Here is a 14,025-nt window from a genome sequence, read left to right on the forward strand (position 1 = left end):
GCGAGAAACACAGGGGGAGAAACAGAGGGCGAGAAACAGAGGGGATGAAACAGAGGGCGAGAAACAGCGGGGATGAAACCGAGGGGCTGAAACAGAAGGGCTGAAACAGAGGGGCTGAAACAGAGGGCGAGAAACAGAGGGGCTGAATCAGAGGGGCTGAATCAGAGGGGCTGAAATAGAGGGGCTGAAACAGAGGGCGAGAAACAGAGGGGCTGATTCAGAGGGGCTGAAACAGAGGGGCTGAATCAGAGGGGCTGAAACAGAGGGCGAGAAACAGAGGGGCAGAAACAGAGGGCGAGAAACAGAGTGGCTGAAACAGAGGGGCTGAAACAGAGAGCGCGAAACAGAGGGGCTGAAAGAGAGGGCGAGGAACAGAGGGGCTGAAACAGAGGGGCTGAAACAGAGGGGCTAAATCAGGGGGGCAGAAACAGAGGGGCTGAAACAGAGGGGCTGAAACAGAGGGGCTGAAACAGAGGGGCTGAAACTGAGGGGCTGAATCAGAGGGGCTGAAACAGAGGGCGAGAAACAGAGGGGCTGAAACAGAGGGCGAGAAACCGAGGGGCTGAAACAGAGGGGCTGAAACAGTGGGGCTGAAACAGAGGGGCTGAATCAGAGGGCGAGAAACAAAGGGGCTGAAACAGCGTGCGAGAAACAGAGGGCGAGAAACAGAGGGGCTGAAACAGAGGGGCTGAAACAGAGGGGCTGAAACAGAGAGCCTGAAACAGAGTGCGAGAAACAGAGGGGCTGAAACAGAGGGCGAAAAACAGAGGGGCTGAAACAGAGGGCGAGAAACAGAGGGTGAGAAACAGAGGGCGAGAAACAGAGGGGATGAAACAGAGGGGCTGAAACAGAGGGTCTGAAACAGAGGGGCTGAAACAGAGGGGCTGAATCAGAGGGGCTGAAAGAGAGGGCAAAAAACAGAGGGGCTGAAACAGAGGGCGAGAAACAGAGGGGCTGAAACAGAGGGCGAGAAACAGAGGGGCTGAAAAAGAGGGCGAGAAACAGAGGGGCTGAAACAGAGTGCGAGAAACAGAGGGTCTGAAACAGAGGGGCTGAAACAGAGGGGCTGAAACAGAGGGGCTGAAACAGAGGGCGAGAAACAGAGGGGATGAAACAGAGGGCGAGAAACAGAGGGGCTGAAACAGAGGGCGAGAAACAGAGGGCGAGAAACAGAGGGACTAAAACAGAGGGGCTGAAACAGAGGGGCTGAAACAGAGTGCGAGAAACAGAGGGCGAGAAACAGAGGGACTGAAACAGAGGGCGAGAAACAGAGGGGCTGAAACAGAGGGCGAGAAACAGAGGGGCTGAAACAGAGGGCGAGAAACAGAGGGGATGAAACAGAGGGGCTGAAACAGAGGGGCTGAAACAGAGGGCGAGAAATAGATGGGCTGAAACAGAGAGCGAGAAACAGAGGCGCTGAAACAGAGGGCGAGAAACAGAGGGCGAGAAACAGAGGGGCTGAAACATAGGGGCTGAAACAGAGGGGCTGAAACAGAGGGCGAGAAACAGAGGGGCTGAAACAGAGGGGCTGAAACAGAGGGCGAGAAATAGATGGGCTGAAACAGAGAGCGAGAAACAGAGGCGCTGAAACAGAGGGCGAGAAACAGAGGGCGAGAAACAGAGGGGCTGAAACATAGGGGCTGAAACAGAGGGGCTGAAACAGAGGGCGAGAAACAGAGGGGCTGAATCAGAGGGGCTGAAACAGTGGGCGAGAAACAGAGGGGCTGAAACAGAGGTCGAGAAACAGAGGGGCTGAAACAGAGGGCGAGAAACAGAGGGGCTGAAACAGAGAGCCTGAAACAGAGGGCGAGAAACAGAGGGGCTGAAACAGAGGGCGAAAAACAGAGGGGCTGAAACAGCGTGCGAGAAACAGAGGGCGAGAAACAGAGGGGCTGAAACAGAGGGGCTGAAACAGAGGGGCTGAAACAGAGAGCCTGAAACAGAGGGCGAGAAACAGAGGGGCTGAAACAGAGGGCGAAAAACAGAGGGGCTGAAACAGAGGGCGAGAAACAGAGGGTGAGAAACAGAGGGCGAGAAACAGAGGGGATGAAACAGAGGGGCTGAAACAGAGGGTCTGAAACAGAGGGGCTGAAACAGAGGGGCTGAATCAGAGGGGCTGAAACAGAGGGCAAAAAACAGAGGGGCTGAAACAGAGGGCGAGAAACAGAGGGGCTGAAACAGAGGGCGAGAAACAGAGGGGCTGAAAAAGAGGGCGAGAAACAGAGGGGCTGAAACAGAGTGCGAGAAACAGAGGGTCTGAAACAGAGGGGCTGAAACAGAGGGGCTGAAACAGAGGGGCTGAAACAGAGGGCGAGAAACAGAGGGGATGAAACAGAGGGCGAGAAACAGAGGGGCTGAAACAGAGGGCGAGAAACAGAGGGCGAGAAACAGAGGGACTGAAACAGAGGGGCTGAAACAGAGGGGCTGAAACAGAGGGCGAGAAACAGAGTGCGAGAAACAGAGGGACTGAAACAGAGGGGCTGAAACAGACGGGCTGAAACAGAGGGCGAGAAACAGAGGGGCTGAAACAGAGGGCGAGAAACAGAGGGGATGAAACAGAGGGGCTGAAACAGAGGGGCTGAAACAGAGGGCGAGAAATAGATGGGCTGAAACAGAGAGCGAGAAACAGAGGCGCTGAAACAGAGGGCGAGAAACAGAGGGCGAGAAACAGAGGGGCTGAAACATAGGGGCTGAAACAGAGGTGCTGAAACAGAGGGCGAGAAACAGAGGGGCTGAAACAGAGGCCGAGAAACAGAGGGGCTGAATCAGAGGGGCTGAAACAGTGGGCGAGAAACAGAGGGGCTGAAACAGAGGTCGAGAAACAGAGGGGCTGAAACAGAGGGCGAGAAACAGAGGGGCTGAAACAGAGGGGCTGAAACAGAGGGGCTGAAACAGAGGGCGAGAAACAGAGGGGCAGAAACAGAGGGCGAGAAACAGAGGGGATGAAACAGAGGGCGAGGAACAGCGGGGATGAAACAGAGGGGCTGAAACAGAAGGGCTGAAAGAGAGGGACTGAAACAGAGGGCGAGAAACAGAGGGGCTGAATCAGAGGAGCTGAATCAGAGGGGCTGAAATAGAGGGGCTGAAATAGAGGGCGAGAAACAGAGGGGCTGATTCAGAGGGGCTGAAACAGAGGGGCTGAATCAGAGGGGCTGAAACAGAGGGCGAGAAACAGAGGGGCAGAAACAGAGGGCAATAAACAGAGTGGCTGAAACAGAGGGGCTGAAACAGAGAGCGCGAAACAGAGGGGCTGAAACAGAGGGCGAGGAACAGAGGGGCTGAAACAGAGGGGCTGAAACAGAGGGGCTAAATCAGGGGGGCAGAAACAGAGGGCAAGAAACAGAGGGGCTGAATCAGAGGGGCTGATTCAGAGGGGCTGAAACAGAGGGGCTGAATCAGAGGGTCTGAAACAGAGGGCGAGAAACAGAGGGGCTGAAACAGAGGGCGAGAAACAGAGGGGCAGAAACAGAGGGCGAGAAACAGAGTGGCTGAAACAGAGGGGCTGAAACAGAGAATGCGAAACAGAGGCGCTGAAACAGAGGGCGAGAAACAGTGGGGCTGAAACAGAGGGGCTGAAACAGAGGGGCTAAATCAGAGGGGCAGAAACAGAGGGCGAGAAACAGAGGGGCTGAAACAGAGGGCGAGAAATAGAGGGGCTGAAACAGAGGGGCTGAAACAGAGAGGCTGAAACAGAGGGGCTGAAACAGAGGGCGAGAAACAGAGGGGCAGAAACAGAGGGCGAGAAACAGAGGGGCTGAAACAGAGGGCGAGAAACAGAGGGGCTGAAACAGAGGGGCTGAAACAGAAGGGCTGAAAAAGAGGGGCTGAAACAGAGGGCGAGAAACAGAGGGGCTGAATCAGAGGGGCAGAATCAGAGGGGCTGAAATAGAGGGGCTGAAACAGAGGGCGAGAAACAGAGGGGCTGAAACAGAGGGCGAGAAACAGAAGGCGAGAAACAGAGGGGCTGAAACAGAGGGGCTGAAACAGAGGGGCTGAAACAGAGAGCCTGAAACAGAGGGCAAGAAACAGAGGGGCTGAAACAGAGGGCGAAAAACAGAGGGGCTGAAAGAGAGGGCCAGAAACAGAGGCTGAGAAACAGAGGGCGAGAAACAGAGGGGATGAAACAGAGGGGCTGAAACAGAGGGGCTGAAACAGAGGGGCTGAATCAGAGGTGATGAAACAGAGGGGCTGAATCAGATGGGCAGAAACAGGGGCGAGAAACAGAGGGGCTGAAACAGAGGGCGAGAAACAGAGTGCGAGAATCAGAGGGGCTGAAACAGAGGGGCTGAAACAGATGGGCTGAAACAGAGAGCCTGAAACAGAGGGGCTGAAACAGAGGGGCTGAAACAGAGGGGCTGAAACAGAGGTCGAGAAACAGAGGGGCTGAAACAGAGGGTGAGAAACAGAGGGGCTGAAACAGAAGGGCTGAAAAAGAGGGGCTGAAACAGAGGGCGAGAAACAGAGGGGCTGAAACAGAGGGGCTGAAACAGAGGGGCTAAATCAGAGGGGCAGAAACAGAGGGCGAGAAACAGAGGGGCTGAATCAGAGGGGCAGATTCAGAGGGGCTGAAACTGAGGGGCTGAATCAGAGGTGCTGAAACAGAGGGCGAGAAACAGAGGGGCTGAAACAGAGGGCGAGAAACAGAGGGGCAGAAACAGAGGGCGAGAAACAGAGTGGCTGAAACAGAGGGGCTGAAACAGAGAGCGCGAAACAGAGGGGCTGAAACAGAGGGGCTGAAACAGATGGGCTAAATCAGAGGGGCAGAAACAGAGGGCGAGAAACAGAGGGGCTGAAACAGAGGCGAGAAACAGAGGGGCTGAAACAGAGGGGCTGAAACAGAGGGCGAGAAATAGATGGGCTGAAACAGAGAGCGAGAAACAGAGGCGCTGAAACAGAGGGCGAGAAACAGAGGGCGAGAAACAGAGGGGCTGAAACATAGGGGCTGAAACAGGGGGGCTGAAACAGAGGGCGAGAAACAGAGGGGCTGAAACAGAGGCCGAGAAACAGAGGGGCTGAATCAGAGGGGCTGAAACAGTGGGCGAGAAACAGAGGGGCTGAAACAGAGGTCGAGAAACAGAGGGGCTGAAACAGAGGGTGAGAAACAGAGGGGCTGAAACAGAGGGGCTGAAACAGAGGGGCTGAAACAGAGGTCGAGAAACAGAGGGGCTGAAACAGAAGGCGAGAAACAGAGGGGCTGAAACAGAGGGGCTGAAACAGAGGGCGAGAAACACAGGGGGAGAAACAGAGGGCGAGAAACAGAGGGGATGAAACAGAGGGCGAGGAACAGCGGGGATGAAACAGAGGGGCTGAAACAGAAGGGCTGAAACAGAGGCGCTGAAACAGAGGGCGAGAAACAGAGGGCGAGAAACAGAGGGGCTGAAACATAGGGGCTGAAACAGGGGGGCTGAAACAGAGGGCGAGAAACAGAGGGGCTGAAACAGAGGCCGAGAAACAGAGGGGCTGAATCAGAGGGGCTGAAACAGTGGGCGAGAAACAGAGGGGTTGAAACAGAGGTCGAGAAACAGAGGGGCTGAAACAGAGGGCGAGAAACAGAGGGGCTGAAACAGAGGGGCTGAAACAGAGGGGCTGAAACAGAGGTCGTGAAACAGAGGGGCTGAAACAGAAGGTGAGAAACAGAGGGGCTGAAACAGAGGGGCTGAAACAGAGGGCGAGAAACACAGGGGGAGAAACAGAGGGCGAGAAACAGAGGGGATGAAACAGAGGGCGAGAAACAGCGGGGATGAAACAGAGGGGCTGAAACAGAAGGGCTGAAACAGAGGGGCTGAAACAGAGGGCGAGAAACAGAGGGGCTGAATCAGAGGGGCTGAATCAGAGGGGCTGAAATAGAGGGGCTGAAACAGAGGGCGAGAAACAGAGGGGCTGATTCAGAGGGGCTGAAACAGAGGGGCTGAATCAGAGGGGCTGAAACAGAGGGCGAGAAACAGAGGGGCAGAAACAGAGGGCGAGAAACAGAGTGGCTGAAACAGAGGGGCTGAAACAGAGAGCGCGAAACAGAGGGGCTGAAAGAGAGGGCGCGGAACAGAGGGGCTGAAACAGAGGGGCTGAAACAGAGGGGCTAAATCAGGGGGGCAGAATCAGAGGGGCTGAAACAGAGGGGCTGAAACAGAGGGGCTGAAACAGAGGGGCTGAAACAGAGGGGCTGAATCAGAGGGGCTGAAACAGAGGGCGAGAAACAGAGGGGCTGAAACAGAGGGGCTGAAACAGAGGGGCTGAATCAGAGGGCGAGAAACAAAGGGGCTGAAACAGCGTGCGAGAAACAGAGGGCGAGAAACAGAGGGGCTGAAACAGAGGGGCTGAAACAGAGGGGCTGAAACAGAGAGCCTGAAACAGAGGGCGAGAAACAGAGGGGCTGAAACAGAGGGCGAAAAACAGAGGGGCTGAAACAGAGAGCGAGAAACAGAGGGTGAGAAACAGAGGGGCTGAAAAAGAAGGCGAGAAACAGAGGGGCTGAAACAGAGGGTCTGAAACAGAGGGGCTGAAACAGAGGGGCTGAATCAGAGGGGCTGAAACAGAGGGCAAAAAACAGAGGGGCTGAAACAGAGGGCGAGAAACAGAGGGGCTGAAACAGAGGGCGAGAAACAGAGGGGCTGAAAAAGAGGGCGAGAAACAGAGGGGCTGAAACAGAGTGCGAGAAACAGAGGGTCTGAAACAGAGGGGCTGAAACAGAGGGGCTGAAACAGAGGGGCTGAAACAGAGGGCGAGAAACAGAGGGGATGAAACAGAGGGCGAGAAACAGAGGGGCTGAAACAGAGGGGCTGAAACAGAGGGGCTGAAACAGAGGGCGAGAAACAGAGGGCGAGAAACAGAGGGACTGAAACAGAGGGGCTGAAACAGAGGGGCTGAAACAGAGGGCGAGAAACAGAGGGCGAGAAACAGAGGGACTGAAACAGAGGGGCTGAAACAGAGGGGCTGAAACAGAGGGCGAGAAACAGAGGGGCTGAAACAGAGGGCGAGAAACAGAGGGGATGAAACAGAGGGGCTGAAACAGAGGGGCTGAAACAGAGGGCGAGAAATAGATGGGCTGAAACAGAGAGCGAGAAACAGAGGCGCTGAAACAGAGGGCGAGAAACAGAGGGCGAAAAACAGAGGGGCTGAAACATAGGGGCTGAAACAGAGGGGCTGAAACAGAGGGCGAGAAACAGAGGGGCTGAAACAGAGGCCGAGAAACAGAGGGGCTGAATCAGAGGGGCTGAAACAGTGGGCGAGAAACAGAGGGGCTGAAACAGAGGTCGAGAAACAGAGGGGCTGAAACAGAGGGCGAGAAACAGAGGGGCTGAAACAGAGGGGCTGAAACAGAGGGGCTGAAACAGAGGGCGAGAAACAGAGGGGCAGAAACAGAGGGCGAGAAACAGAGGGGATGAAACAGAGGGCGAGGAACAGCGGGGATGAAACAGAGGGGCTGAAACAGAAGGGCTGAAAGAGAGGGACTGAAACAGAGGGCGAGAAACAGAGGGGCTGAATCAGAGGAGCTGAATCAGAGGGGCTGAAATAGAGGGGCTGAAATAGAGGGCGAGTAACAGAGGGGCTGATTCAGAGGGGCTGAAACAGAGGGGCTGAATCAGAGGGGCTGAAACAGAGGGCGAGAAACAGAGGGGCAGAAATAGAGGGCAATAAACAGAGTGGCTGAAACAGAGGGGCTGAAACAGAGAGCGCGAAACAGAGGGGCTGAAACAGAGGGCGAGGAACAGAGGGGCTGAAACAGAGGGGCTAAATCAGGGGGGCAGAAACAGAGGGCAAGAAACAGAGGGGCTGAATCAGAGGGGCTGATTCAGAGGGGCTGAAACAGAGGGGCTGAATCAGAGGGTCTGAAACAGAGGGCGAGAAACAGAGGGGCTGAAACAGAGGGCGAGAAACAGAGGGGCAGAAACAGAGGGCGAGAAACAGAGTGGCTGAAACAGAGGGGCTGAAACAGAGAATGCGAAACAGAGGGGCTGAAACAGAGGGCGAGAAACAGTGGGGCTGAAACAGAGGGGCTGAAACAGAGGGGCTAAATCAGAGGGGCAGAAACAGAGGGCGAGAAACAGAGGGGCTGAAACAGAGGGCGAGAAATAGAGGGGCTGAAACAGAGGGGCTGAAACAGAGAGGCTGAAACAGAGGGGCTGAAACAGAGGGCGAGAAACAGAGGGGCAGAAACAGAGGGCGAGAAACAGAGGGGCTGAAACAGAGGGCGAGAAACAGAGGGGCTGAAACAGAGGGGCTGAAACAGAAGGGCTGAAAAAGAGGGGCTGAAACAGAGGGCGAGAAACAGAGGGGCTGAATCAGAGGGGCAGAATCAGAGGGGCTGAAATAGAGGGGCTGAAACAGAGGGCGAGAAACAGAGGGGCTGAAACAGAGGGCGAGAAACAGAAGGCGAGAAACAGAGGGGCTGAAACAGAGGGGCTGAAACAGAGGGGCTGAAACAGAGAGCCTGAAACAGAGGGCAAGAAACAGAGGGACTGAAACAGAGGGCGAAAAACAGAGGGGCTGAAAGAGAGGGCCAGAAACAGAGGCTGAGAAACAGAGGGCGAGAAACAGAGGGGATGAAACAGAGGGGCTGAAACAGAGGGGCTGAAACAGAGGGGCTGAATCAGAGGTGATGAAACAGAGGGGCTGAATCAGATGGGCAGAAACAGGGGCGAGAAACAGAGGGGCTGAAACAGAGGGCGAGAAACAGAGTGCGAGAATCAGAGGGGCTGAAACAGAGGGGCTGAAACAGACGGGCTGAAACAGAGAGCCTGAAACAGAGGGTGAGAAACAGAGGGGCAGAAACAGAGGGCGAGAAACAGAGGGGCTGAAACAGAGGGCGAGAAACAGAGGGGCTGAAACAGAGGGGCTGAAACAGAAGGGCTGAAAAAGAGGGGCTGAAACAGAGGGCGAGAAACAGAGGGGCTGAAACAGAGGGGCTGAAACAGAGGGGCTAAATCAGAGGGGCAGAAACAGAGGGCGAGAAACAGAGGGGCTGAATCAGAGGGGCAGATTCAGAGGGGCTGAAACTGAGGGGCTGAATCAGAGGTGCTGAAACAGAGGGCGAGAAACAGAGGGGCTGAAACAGAGGGCGAGAAACAGAGGGGCAGAAACAGAGGGCGAGAAACAGAGGGGCTGAAACAGAGGGGCTGAAACAGATGGGCTAAATCAGAGGGGCAGAAACAGAGGGCGAGAAACAGAGGGGCTGAAACAGAGGCGAGAAACAGAGGGGCTGAAACAGAGGGGCTGAAACAGTGGGCGAGAAATAGATGGGCTGAAACAGAGAGCGAGAAACAGAGGCGCTGAAACAGAGGGCGAGAAACAGAGGGGCTGAAACAGAGGCCGAGAAACAGAGGGGCTGAATCAGAAGGGCTGAAACAGTGGGCGAGAAACAGAGGGGCTGAAACAGAGGTCGAGAAACAGAGGGGCTGAAACAGAGGGCGAGAAACAGAGGGGCTGAAACAGAGGGGCTGAAACAGAGGGGCTGAAACAGAGGGCGAGAAACAGAGGGGCAGAAACAGAGGGCGAGAAACAGAGGGGATGAAACAGAGGGCGAGAAACAGCGGGGATGAAACAGAGGGCCTGAAACAGAAGGGCTGAAATAGAGGGGCTGAAACAGAGGCCGAGAAACAGAGGGGCTGATTCAGAGGGGCTGAAACAGAGGGGCTGAATCAGAGGGGCTGAAACAGAGGGCGAGAAACAGAGGGGCAGAAACAGAGGGCGAGAAACAGAGTGGCTGAAACAGAGGGGCTGAAACAGAGAGCGCGAAACAGAGGGGCTGAAACAGAGGGCGAGGAACAGAGGGGCTGAAACAGAGGGGCTGAAACAGAGGGGCTAAATCAGGGGGGCAGAAACAGAGGGCAAGAAACAGAGGGGCTGAATCAGAGGGGCTGATTCAGAGGGGCTGAAACAGAGGGGCTGAATCAGAGGGGCTGAAACAGAGGGCGAGAAACAGAGGGGCTGAAACAGAGGGCGAGAAACAGAGGGGCAGAAACAGAGGGTGAGAAACAGAGTGGCTGAAACAGAGGGGCTGAAACAGAGAATGCGAAACAGAGGAGCTGAAACAGAGGGCGAGAAACAGTGGGGCTGAAACAGAGGGGCTGAAACAGAGGGGCTAAATCAGAGGGGCAGAAACAGAGGGCGAGAAACAGAGGGGCTGAAACAGAGGGCGAGAAACAGAGGGGCTGAAACAGAGGGGCTGAAACAGAGAGGCTGAAACAGAGGGGCTGAAACAGAGGGCGAGAAACAGAGGGGCAGAAACAGAGGGCGAGAAACAGAGGGGCTGAAACAGAGGGCGAGAAACAAAGGGGCTGAAACAGCGGGGCTGAAACAGAAGGGCTGAAAAAGAGGGGCTGAAACAGAGGGCGAGAAACAGAGGGGCTGAATCACAGGGGCAGAATCAGAGGGGCTGAAATAGATGGGCTGAAACAGAGGGCGAGAAACAGAGGGGCTGAAACAGAGGGCGAGAAACAGAAGGCGAGAAACAGAGGGGCTGAAACAGAGGGGCTGAAACAGAGGGGCTGAAACAGAGAGCCTGAAACAGAGGGCAAGAAACAGAGGGGCTGAAACAGAGGGCGAAAAACAGAGGGGCTGAAAGAGAGGGCCAGAAACAGAGGGTGAGAAACAGAGGGCGAGAAACAGAGGGGATGAAACAGAGGGGCTGAAACAGAGGGGCTGAAACAGAGGGGCTGAATCAGAGGTGATGAAACAGAGGGGCTGAATCAGATGGGCAGAAACAGGGGCGAGAAACAGAGGGGCTGAAACAGAGGGCGAGAAACAGAGTGCGAGAATCAGAGGGGCTGAAACAGAGGTGCTGAAACAGACGGGCTGAAACAGAGAGCCTGAAACAGAGGGCGAGAAACAGAGGGGCAGAAACAGAGGGCGAGAAACAGAGGGGCTGAAACAGAGGGCGAGAAACAGAGGGGCTGAAACAGAGGGGCTGAAACAGAAGGGCTGAAAAAGAGGGGCTGAAACAGAGGGCGAGAAACAGAGGGGCTGAAACAGAGGGGCTGAAACAGAGGGGCTAAATCAGAGGGGCAGAAACAGAGGGCGAGAAACAGAGGGGCTGAATCAGAGGGGCAGATTCAGAGGGGCTGAAACTGAGGGGCTGAACCAGAGGGGCTGAAACAGAGGGCGAGAAACAGAGGGGCTGAAACAGAGGGCGAGAAACAGAGGGGCAGAAACAGAGGGCGAGAAACAGAGGGGCTGAAACAGAGGGCGAGAAACAGAGGGGCTGAAACAGAGGGGCTGAAACAGAAGGGCTGAAAAAGAGGGGCTGAAAAAGAGGGCGAGAAACAGAGGGGCTGAATCAGAGGGGCAGAATCAGAGGGGCTGAAATAGAGGGGCTGAAACAGAGGGCGAGAAACAGAGGGCGAGAAATAGATGGGCTGAAACAGAGAGCGAGAAACAGAGGCGCTGAAACAAAGGGCGAGAAACAGAGGGTCTGAAACAGAGGGCGAGAAACAGAGGGGCTGAAACAGAGGGGCAGAAACAGAGGGGCTGAAACAGAGGGCGAGAAACAGAGTGGCAGAAACAGAGGGGCTGAAACAGAGAGCGCGAAACAGAGGGGCTGAAACAGAGGGGCTGAAACAGAGGGGCTAAATCAGAGGGGCAGAAACAGAGGGCGAGAAACAGAGGGGCTGAAACAGAGGCGAGAAACAGAGGGGCTGAAACAGAGGGGCTGAAACAGAGGGGCTGAAACAGAGGGCGAGAAACAGAGGGGCATAAACAGAGGGCGAGAAACAGAGGGGCTGAAACAGAGGGCGAGAAACAGAGGGGCTGAATCAGAGGGGCAGAATCAGAGGGGCTGAAATAGAGGGGCTGAAACAGAGGGCGAGAAACAGAGGGCGAGAAATAGATGGGCTGAAACAGAGAGCGAGAAACAGAGGCGCTGAAACAAAGGGCGAGAAACAGAGGGTCTGAAACAGAGGGCGAGAAACAGAGGGGCTGAAACAAAGGGGCAGAAACAGAGGGGCTGAAACAGAGGGCGAGAAACAGAGTGGCTGAAACAGAGGGGCTGAAACAGAGAGCGCGAAACAGAGGGGCTGAAACAGTGGGGCTGAAACAGAGGGGTTAAATCAGAGGGGCAGAAACAGAGGGCGAGAAACAGAGGGGCTGAAACAGAGGCGAGAAACAGAGGGGCTGAAACAGAGGGGCTGAAACAGAGGGGCTGAAACAGAGGGGCTGAAACAGAGGGCGAGAAACAGAGGGGCAGAAACAGAGGGCGAGAAACAGAGGGGCTGAAACAGAGGGCGAGAAACAGAGGGGCTGAAACAGAGGGGCTGAAACAGAAGGGCTGAAAAAGAGGGGCTGAAAAAGAGGGCGAGAAACAGAGGGGCTGAAACAGAGGGGCTAAATCAGAGGGGCTGAAACAGAGGCGAGAAACAGAGGGGCTGAAACAGAGGGGCTGAAACAGAGGGGCTGAAACAGAGGGGCTGAAACAGAGGGCGAGAAACAGAGGGGCAGAAACAGAGGGCGAGAAACAGAGGGGCTGAAACAGAGGGCGAGAAACAGAGGGGCTGAATCAGAGGGGCAGAATCAGAGGGGCTGAAATAGAGGGGCTGAAACAGAGGGCGAGAAACAGAGGGCGAGAAATAGATGGGCTGAAACAGAGAGCGAGAAACAGAGGCGCTGAAACAAAGGGCGAGAAACAGAGGGTCTGAAACAGAGGGCGAGAAACAGAGGGGCTGAAACAGAGGGGCTGAAACAGAGGGGCTGAAACAGAAGGGCTGAAAAAGAGGGGCTGAAGAAGAGGGCGAGAAACAGAGGGGCTGAATCAGAGGGGCAGAATCAGAGGGGCTGAAATAGAGGGGCTGAAACAGAGGGCGAGAAACAGAGGGCGAGAAATAGATGGGCTGAAACAGAGAGCGAGAAACAGAGGCGCTGAAACAAAGGGCGAGAAACAGAGGGTCTGAAACAGAGGGCGAGAAACAGAGGGGCTGAAACAGAGGGGCAGAAACAGAGGGGCTGAAACAGAGGGCGAGAAACAGAGTGGCTGAAACAGAGGGGCTGAAACAGAGAGCGCGAAACAGAGGGGCTGAAACAGAGGGGCTGAAACAGAGGGGCTAAATCAGAGGGGCAGAAACAGAGGGCGAGAAACAGAGGGGCTGAAACAGAGGCGAGAAACAGAGGGGCTGAAACAGAGGGGCTGAAACAGAGGGGCTGAAACAGAGGGGCTGCAACAGAGGGCGAGAAACAGAGGGGCAGAAACAGAGGGCGAGAAACAGAGGGGCTGAAACAGAGGGCGAGAAACAGAGGGCCTGAAACAGAGGGGCTGAAACAGAAGGGTTGAAAAAGAGGGGCTGAAAAAGAGGGCGAGAAACAGAGGGGCTGAATCAGAGGGGCAGAATCAGAGGGGCTGAAATAGAGGGGCTGAAACAGAGGGCGAGAAACAGAGTGCGAGAAATAGATGGGCTGAAACAGAGAGCGAGAAACAGAGGCGCTGAAACAAAGGGCGAGAAACAGAGGGTCTGAAACAGAGGGCGAGAAACAGAGGGGCTGAAACAGAGGGGCAGAAACAGAGGGGCTGAAACAGAGGGCGAGAAACAGAGGGGCTGAAACAGAGGGCGAGAAACAGAGGGGCTGAATCAGAGGGGCTGAAACAGTGGGCGAGGAACAGAGGGGCTGAAACAGAGGTCGAGAAACAGAGGGGCTGAAACAGAGGGCGAGAAACAGAGGGGCTGAAACAGAGGGGCTGAAACAGAGGGGCTGAAACAGAGGGCGAGAAACAGAGGGGAAGAAACAGAGGGCGAGAAACAGAGGGGATGAAACAGAGGGCGAGAAACAGCGGGGATGAAACAGAGGGGCTGAAACAGAAGGGCTGTAACAGAGGGGCTGAAACAGAGTGCGAGAAACAGAGGGGCTGAATCAGAGGGGCTGAATCAGAGGGGCTGAAATAGAGGGGCTGAAACAGAGGGCGAGAAACAGAGTGGCTGATTCAGAGGGGCTGAAACAGAGGGCGAGAAACAGAGGGGCTGAAACAGAGGGCGAGAAACAGAGGGGCAGAAACAGAGGGCGAGAAACAGAGTGGCTGAAACAGAGGGGCTGAAACAGAGAGCGCGA

This window comes from Chiloscyllium punctatum, chromosome 22 (genome assembly GCF_047496795.1).
Source record: "Chiloscyllium punctatum isolate Juve2018m chromosome 22, sChiPun1.3, whole genome shotgun sequence".
In the NCBI taxonomy this organism is placed as follows: Eukaryota; Metazoa; Chordata; class Chondrichthyes; order Orectolobiformes; family Hemiscylliidae; genus Chiloscyllium; species Chiloscyllium punctatum.